We start from the raw sequence: 9,662 nt of genomic DNA, 5'->3' as shown, positions 1-9,662 counted from the left end.
TTTATATACGAAATTTGTCCATTTTATATATGATTATATATAATTATTAATAATTATAAATAAAATGTTGCAGGCATTGTGTATAAGTATGTATAAGCTTACATATACATAATTCTAATTGCAGCTATCAATCCATTTATATATAAATATACGTAACGTTTTATACGGTGTCATCTATAATAATTATACATATTTTTACACAATTGTGTTGAATCCTGTATAATAATATTCAATTCTGTATAACTATACATAAGAAATTTTTTATCGAGAATTTAAAATTTGAGTTTTGTAATAATACAATTACGAAAAATATTTTATATCACGAATTATCATTTCTACACGTTTATTTATAAGTAATTATAAATTTAATTACAAACGGATGCAAGTTTACAATTACTGTTCTAGTGAATCTCAAAATTACTCATAATGATACATGTATATATATATTTTTTAGCAAATTTTATTACATAAATAGAAAAAAAAATACGCAATCATAAATAAATTAATATTTAATTAGAATAATCATATTTTTTTGATATATGTGAAACCGAACTTCTAATATTTTAATATAATATAATTATAATTATAATTTTACGAATGCCGGCATTCGATGCGCAGAGTTCAGCCACGTTTCTTGAAAGAATAAAAAAGAAAGCATGATATAAGCGCGAGAGCGAACGAGACGCATATAGAGACAACGCGGTGTCCTATAGCTCTCTCGCTCATTCCTCCTGCATTCAAGCGTAGAGTGAGTGAGGCAGTGCTACAGGACACCACTAATCGGCATCACGTCTTGTCATGCTTTCTCTCTCGATCGTGCGGCTTGCGCTAAGGATGCAACATCGAATTGCCTCCCACTTTTTTCTCCTCCGCTGCATGAACTCCGCCGCGCTTCAAGTGACACGTACGTACGCGCTGCATGTGTATGTAACGCTCTCGGTTGTCATACACGTACATACACATTTACCGACGGACACCATTTATGCCGGTGCGTGTACACATCACCATAGACACACGCATCGAGAATTAACCACCACCCGGTATAACAAAAATATAAGGTAAATCTATATAACAAGCTAAAATCACGCAAGGAAAGAGATCGTAATTGCGAATAAGCGGAAATACAACTCCCGATACATGTTCACCTTAATAAATTGACACCCGGTATATAAACTAACATTGTCATATTATCCAAACATTAGTATAAAATAGTGTTTAACAACCGACCGATTCATTTGGTTAAATTCCATAAACTTCATATAATAAACTCCGATCGGTACTTTCGGGACACCCTGTATATGAACTTTCATTAATTATTAAAACTGAGCAAGCCAAGTAACTCGTGTGCAATTGCAACTTCCTATGCACAGTCTAAATCACTTTTCTCAATATATCAAAAGTTGTCGCAACATCGAAAAGCACCCAATTTTTAACGGTTTAAACATCACATAAAAAACCCGCCCAGTGACCTTAATTAAATATTTCCTGGCGCCTTGGCTCATAAGGAACCAAAAAAGGTAGCAACTTATAGGGCTACAGCCCCGCCATAAAAAGTTAAGCGCACATTGTTATAGACCCATTTTACTTCAGGAACACCTCATATTTTCAACTTTAATAATTTATTTATCTTAATCCGCACCTCCAATATATAATTATGCCTTCACTATTAAATGCAGTTTTATATCCCAAAGCCGAATTAATACCACAATAACGTACATGTCTAACGATTCTGTCACCCAAATATAATAACTTGTCAATTTTACTCATATTCCACCGTAGCGCAGTGATTTCAGTAAATTCAAATTTTAACAATAATAAAAGATTCGATCAAACCCATCATCTGCATAATAATTCCTTACCATGAATCCAATTTGGTTTGCCAATAAAAATCCGGTCAGCTATCATTTATAATTATTTCATATATCAACCATGGAGATAACTTGGTGCATACACATATACATATATATATATATGCGACTCGCTGCAGAAATCATGATCCACAGATGTTTTAAAGGCAAATTATAATGACCTGACAAGAACTCCTCGAGGCTCAGACAATATTTGAGTGATCAAGTAAAACCAATAATAATTAAAATGAACTACACAAGATAAATATAGGTATATACATATTATAGTGAAAACAATATAAATATCCCATAAAGAGTTTAAAACGAATAAAGCTCTGGAAGATAACTAAAGTTAAATAGTCACACTCAAATATATACAATTACTTAATTAACTCTTACTTATGCAAGGTGTCTGAAATAACTTGAACGTGATAATATTCCCAAAACTTCTTTATCATTTTATTGAGGATGAATGATAATCACAATATACATATGTATAATAAACAAAATGACCATAACTATATATACGGTGATACGATAATACACACATCATACACTACATAAACCAAGTATAAACGCATAATGAACACCCAGAAATAATTATATAGATACACGCTCCTTAACAAACACACTATAAAATTATATAACAATAGTCACCTAATATACCCGGTGATACAAAAGTACGCGCGTTATAAACTTATCATCTACACAATGTTTAATCAGTATCTGACTATTATAGACATATTATCCACCCAGTAACACGCAAATACACACACCCTATAAATAATTTATATACATAGTGACGCATTAGTACGCACAAACGAAGCACTCTCAATAAACCTATTATAAACTTATTACAGGCATATTCATATATTAACATACACATAATCAATGTATCGTATACATGGTAACGCAATAGTTTCGGATCTTATAGCTAATTCATACATATTCCATGCGTATCATTTAAATTACACACTCAACCTCTCACAATATAAACTTGTCTTAAATTTATGCATTTGTACACACTTACACACTCCTCATCCATTCATTGTAAATATATCATGGCATATTACATGTGCATTTATACCATTATTACTTATAAATATATATATAAATATATAAACCTTTTACTACTAGTTATAATGATATACATACATACATACATATAGTTATATAATAGCGAGCTTAACGTCTGTAGACTAATTTACACCTTGTAATCCACGAATAACATTATGCGACATCATAGATAATTGTTAATTAATAAGTTAATTAGCGAAATGTTCTCGTATCTCTACGATTATTTAAGTACAACGCTATAATACAATGCGGCAATAAGTAATTAATCAGATAAGTTATCGTAACGCTAGTAATAATTGCGGTATATCTAGAAATAACGATATAGATATTATATTATAATGCTAGTCCCGAAGCTTCTAGAACATTCAGGAACCGCCGGATCACGTGAAAATTTCAGACAAACACCGTGACCGCTTACTATTGCCCGGCGCGTGATACCCGTGACAAACAAGCATGACCAGGATCGGACCACGTTGCGCGCGCTATAATTCAGAAGGTGGGAGCCCTCAGCGACCACGGGTATATAAACGGGAGCACCGTGTGCTCAAGATACAGAGTATTCAGTTCTCGCCCAGACAGTTCAGATCATTAGACAGTTCGGATCATATTGAGTATTCGGCTTTCGCCCGACAGTAAAATCTGTTGTACGGTTCGTTTCGACCATTCAGTTTTCGCATAATCAGTATTCGATCAGCAGTCAATACTCGATTCATACAGTACCCAGTAAATTCATTGTACGTACAGACAGTCATTCATACGACTTAATAATCGGTTATCCTTATAACATTCGATCATACATACGCTCTCGCAAATTTTCGCACGGTGTAATTAATATTGTATCTTCGAATCAGTGTTTTCTAGTTCATTACTCGGTATTATTCACACGAAATCATTAACTCAGAGAGACTTCGAGACTAGCATATCGCGAAGACTATTAATTAGCCTTCAGTTTCTTACGTTTACCGTTGTATAAATTTATTCTTGATTAATTGTATCCACTGTCACTATTATACTTCCTTTCTCTTTTTCGATTTCCACGGCGCTCACAATACATATCAATTTCTATCTATCACTCTTAAAGACATTTTATCTTAATTTTCACTCGCAGTAAATTATTCCCATCAACTATATAAGTGTTATATCTTTTCCTCTCCAAGCAATTATTAATGCCGCCTATCTATAATATCGTTTACGCGTCCGGAACCAGTCTGCGCGCGAAATCATAGTCAAAGGAAAGTTCTATTAACTAATGTTGTAATACTAATATTGTAGATCCACATTTTCGTGTACACCCGCGTGACAGTGTGTTCCCCAGTGGTTCCTGTAACACATAACAATTTAGTGAAGTGAGTACGTAGTCGTAATTATTAAGATATATTCGTGTAATCATTAATCATATTGTCTACGTGTAATTACTCGAAATATACATACTTGTGTCAGTTCGCGGCCCCTGTCCATTCCGGGCGTCGGTCATCTTTTCGGTGTCAATTCTTCTCTCCGTTAACCTCTCGAGTCCATACCTGTAAATATAAAGATAAGCTTTCTATTCTAATTTTAATATTGAAATTATCGGGCAAATTAGAGCTACTTATCTGGCGAGGTCATCCTTCCTTCAAGCCTACGTCGGGCTCTCTTTTTCATCCTGCGGCGACGCGCGCCTTTTCCAGGGCGTATTCTTGTATTCCTTATAGCTTCTCCTTTTATTTTTTTTTCTTTCTTTCTTTTTTTTTCTTTTCTTTTTCCTTATCCGCTCACCAATGGCAAGGTCCGCGACGTCCGCCTTGACTTACCCAGAGCCTCAGATATCTGTAACTTATAATCGAAGAGATTAATATTTTATTCGGACGTCTTCATAAGGAATGTCATTAGACAGAGAGCGATAACCATTCTTACCTACACCGTAGGGCGCCTCCTCCAGGGCGACCTACATCCTTCCTACGTAGTGTGCCTCTTTCAGAGCGATTCTACGTCCCTTCTAGCAGTGCGCCTCTTCCAGGGCGGCTCTGCCTTCATCCTTCGTAGTGCGCCTCCTTCAGAGCCGGACTACCCCTATCTACGTCGCACGCCTCTCTCAGGGCGAACGACTCTCTTCTCCGAGGAGCGCCTCTTTCAGGGCATTCCGCCTCCTAGCGTGCAGCGCGCCTCTGTCAGGGCGATCTGCCTCCTCTCAGTCCACGAACCGCGCCTCTCTCAGGGCGTCTCTCACAATTCCTCCGATCGCTCTTCTTGATCTAAAATATAGAGTAAATATTAAATTAAAATAAACTCATTAAGGCTCACCCTGTCCCCGCAACCCGTCAGATAAGGTAAAGTCAACTCGTTTAGCAATTTACTTTAACGCATATGTTTTCCTTTTCTCTTTTCTTTTTCTTTTTCCCTTTTCATCACTCGCGTTACTATTGCTAACCCCAGTCTATACCTCTCCGCGTATTCAATTATGGCGTTGATTATGATTTCGCTTACCTTCTTAGCTGCGTTATGGGTCGGTCACGTCGAGCAGGGCGTGCTCACCAATTGAAGCGCCTCATCCGGTCACTATACCAAGGCGGCTCCTACCTGACGGTCCGAACAGCTGCGTCGCCACCAGGTAGTCAGAGCCCAGCATCCGTCGGGTATTTCACTTACCCTCCACCGGGAACCCATACATCGGAGTCATCAATCCCTGACCAGCTACACGACGCCGTCACTCCACCGGCATCCAGTAGCGGGGTCGCCGCTTCCTCACATAGGCCCTTACCACCCATCGAATACCGTCCGTGGCCCGTGCCCCCGCCGTTGATAGACTTCGGGATTACGCAACCGAGGATCATTTCCTCCCAGGCTTTCTTCGGGCGAGTATGCATCTTGTCGTCCGCTGAAGCACCTATCAATTCGCCTCCCGATAACCGTCCGTGAAGTAGTTGTCTAATCGTCTTGAAAAATATAATATAACTGTACATATATGTTTAATATAAAATAATGATAAATACATAAAAATTAGTATACGTAAACAATCTGTACTCATTGTCTACTCACTTCACATCCTCCCTATTATCCATTACGTCCCGACCTCTAGTTTCCGGTGCACCGCTACGCTGATCGTGACAGGTTTACCGCTCGGCCACCGCGATCCGCGTACACCAACCACCGTAACCGCACCTCACTCACGAACGCTCAGGACGTAACAGGCCTGCGGCCACTCGAAGAGTTCAACAACGATCCTTTGATTATTTGGTATGTCTATAATAAGTTCTTCACTATTTCCAGTTGTTTGATTAAAAGCATTAATTTGGTTTTGAAGTTGCCGTTGTTGGCGTAAAGCGGCGCGTAACTGTTTGTACCTTTTACCGGCGCGGCGAGTACCAGGCATCTACTATAAATTATCGTAAATTATTTTTTTATTTTGCTAAATTAACTTTTGTTAACAATCTGGATTAAACGACGCCCAGACAGCTCATCGACTAAGTCTCAGCTCTGCCTGAACTGTAACGAGGGGCACGTCACTTTGCTCTTTCCCAGGCTCGGGACTCGCTATCGCTTTATCCAGATAGAGTAAGTAATAAAATTTTAATGACTTTAATATTTAGTTAATATTGTAGTAATTAATTTGTATAATATCTAATTGTTTATAGCAAATGTTGGCTCTGGAATGTAGGAACACTGGATCTAACAATTCACTTGAAGTAATGCAAGAATAAGCTAGTATATTTCAAATGTCAAAATAATTTTACAAAGCTGCAAGTATATAAGTTGCTATGATAATGTTATTAATTAAAACGAGAGGTACATCCGCACTGTACCGAGATTAAAGATATCAATGGTAATTTAGTATTAAATCTAAGTTAATTTAAAACGAGTCGCGGAGTAGATGAATCTTAAAATATTAAAAGACTCTACCTTGACGACACAAAGTAGTAGTCAGAAAAACTAAGTTGAATTATATTTTAGGACGCAGCGAACAAAGACTCAGAGATTCTATCACAGGATGACTTCTTCACGTCTACTGTTTAACTTATGATGAACGACTTATTCAAATGATGAGTGGTTAGCGACTTTTAGGTTGAAGGTAAGAAGACGACTGTTTTAGATGACCGGTGATGAACGACTGTCTCTGTCCGCAAGCTCGACTGACGTTCTGCGCTCCGTCCCCACTTTCGGGTCTCTCCCTCTAGGCGTCCGGTGGATCCAAGACTTCCCGGGTTGGCTATGTCATCCGGTGGAGATGGATTCTTGGTCTTGGTGAGGGAACTCTCCGCCTTCGACGACGTCAGAAGCGGTGAGCTCTTCTTAATCTCAGTTTGATATTCAACGGGAATATCAAGAGGCACGTTGTTATCATATTTAGTTTCGTCGAGTCTCTGTGTCGAGAGATATGAATAATATTCGGTTTCACTAGTCTCTTCGTCAATAGATAAGAGTAATATTCGATTTCACTAATCTCTGCGTTGATAGATAGTATTTAGTCTCGCTGAGTCTCTGTGTCAATAGATAAGAATAGTATTCGGTTTCATTCAATCTTTCTTCGTCAAGAGATAAGTATAATATTCGATTTCATCGGGTCTCTGCGTCAAGAGATAAGAATAATATTTGATTTCACTCAGTCTTTCTCGCCGTCGCTTATTGCGTCATCATGCGAATGAAAGGCTCTTTGTATTATAAAATAATTTCGCACTCTTATATTATAATTCTTTTTACAGCAAGAGAGACTTATTGACTCAAGCATAGCAAGAGTTAGTATTTCTTTTCGAAATTATTATGTCTCATCATTAATTTTCTTTTCACTTGTTAATTTATGCTTTTATATTTAAATTTCTTTTAATTTTCTCTCTTGTTGTATCACATATTTCATTTTAACATATCTGCTTTTATAATAGTATCTATATGGAAGATGCAGTCTAATACTGTTATTTTAATTTATAATTTTTTCTATATTGATTCTTTATGATTTTTACTTTAGCATAGGAGAATAGCTCTCTTTTACATATATATATATATATATATGTATGTATAATACTTGTCATGTGTTATCTTTTTAGAATATTACTTTTTCATTAATTACATTAGGAGAAAGTCTTCCATGTAGATTTACATGTTGATATATATATATATATATGAAATTAGCTTATTAATATTATTAAATAAATTAGCTTATATAGGTTTGCTTATATATATATGTATCTCTTAACGCTAGTGCGCATATGCTTTTTGAAATGTACTTTACTGAATGATATTTCTTTTCTTTTTTTATTTCTTTACTGACAAGGGTCAGTATTATTTTTGTTTTAATTTTTATAAGAAGTTAATTTGTTTTAAATTTATATTTATTTTTGAATATATATATATATATATATATATATATATATATATATATATAACCGTAAGAATTCTTGACTTTTAATTTTTAATTAATACTTGATATAATATAATTGAATAGCTATGATTGTATAATTAATTTTTATATTCATTAAGGACAATATTACTTAATTATGATTTTGTATAAGCAAGCATTTGGTAATATGCCGAATTATATATATATGTATATAGCGTAGATTTTATAATTGAGCAGTATATTTGTTTTTGAAAATTTTTTTTTTATATTTTTTTTTTTGGCGGGACGTCACAATGAACTTGACGCACAATGACGCTCGAGTCAATTAAAGATGTGAGAAAATAAAATTCTAAAATTATAACTGCAATAGTTCTGAATTTATTCGATTTTTAGTTGGGGCAATAATTATGACTGGAAAATCTCAACTTTGAAATCATAAATAGATTGTGATTAATTTGACAAATTTTCAATTATATTAAAATTGAGATAGGGATTAAGGTGGTTTGTGATAGTAATGGTGAGGGATTAAGTACTTACTGTTGTTGTATAGTAGAATTCACCGTCGGAGCAATTCCAAATATATACTGATTTTGAAAAATGACTGCTTTAATACGAAGAACAAAGTTAAATTGAGAAATTTAAATGATTTGGATTTATATTGAATGTAGATATCTCTTCTTTAAGAGAAAGTCAACTGTTGCACTATGATTTTATTTTTCATAAATATCGTTGATGCATCTATTCACGTAATAAGAAAGAATCATTAAAAATTTTTATTGCTCTTATGTAGATATATATATATATATTAACAAAAGTATGGTTCTTTGCAGGTTCAGCACTGTGTGGTGAGGTGTCATAAAGAAATGTACACTGGAATATGGTGTGGTGAAGGCCAGTGATATAATTTATTGTTGTCAAAATCACTGTCTCCGATGGAAAATAGGAAGAAGAGATTAAACAAGGGATGCTCCGTTATTTTTATTATTAAATTAAGTTTAACGAGTAGTTAATTCTCTTACATTGATAGATCGATTATTTTATTTTATTCTAAGTTTGCAATTTCTTGATATAGTATTTTAACTTTAATAATTTTTGAGAGTAGTATCAGAATGTGAGTCAATTTGTAATTTTAAAAGTCAATAGTCTGAACTGTGCGTTATTCAAAAGGGTGAGATATATATATATCTATATATCTTATATGTACGTCTAATTAACTGTATAAAAGATTTTTATTTTGGAGCTTGAAGGTGGAACAGTTTATTGCATTAGTCGTAGAAGCATATGTCTAAATTGTAATTATAATGGTTTTGCGAAATTGAAATTGTTAGAGTAGTAAGATGTCATATAAATGTCAAACACGATGTGGTAAAAATAGTAGTTCAATTCAGAATTCTTTTCTTTTTATTATATTTTGTTGGAATATGAGTGCG

At 34.8% G+C, this 9,662-nt stretch overlaps 1 long non-coding RNA gene across 1 annotated transcript; it reads right to left on the bottom strand.

Annotated features, from left to right (window-relative positions):
• Positions 1 to 5,085: 5,085 nt before the first annotated feature.
• Positions 5,086 to 8,062, bottom strand: LOC140669393 (uncharacterized). The gene is made up of 4 exons (XR_012047333.1): positions 6,801 to 8,062; positions 5,940 to 6,276; positions 5,388 to 5,836; positions 5,086 to 5,155 (listed from the first exon to the last, which is right to left on the bottom strand). It is a non-coding gene; the product is annotated as an uncharacterized lncRNA (long non-coding RNA).
• Positions 8,063 to 9,662: the final 1,600 nt, after the last annotated feature.

Source organism: Anoplolepis gracilipes, chromosome 9 (assembly GCF_047496725.1).
Source record: "Anoplolepis gracilipes chromosome 9, ASM4749672v1, whole genome shotgun sequence".
NCBI classification, from domain to species: Eukaryota; Metazoa; Arthropoda; class Insecta; order Hymenoptera; family Formicidae; genus Anoplolepis; species Anoplolepis gracilipes.
The sequence above is the reverse complement of the archived record's forward strand: the minus strand, read 5'-3'. Positions and strand labels throughout refer to the sequence as shown.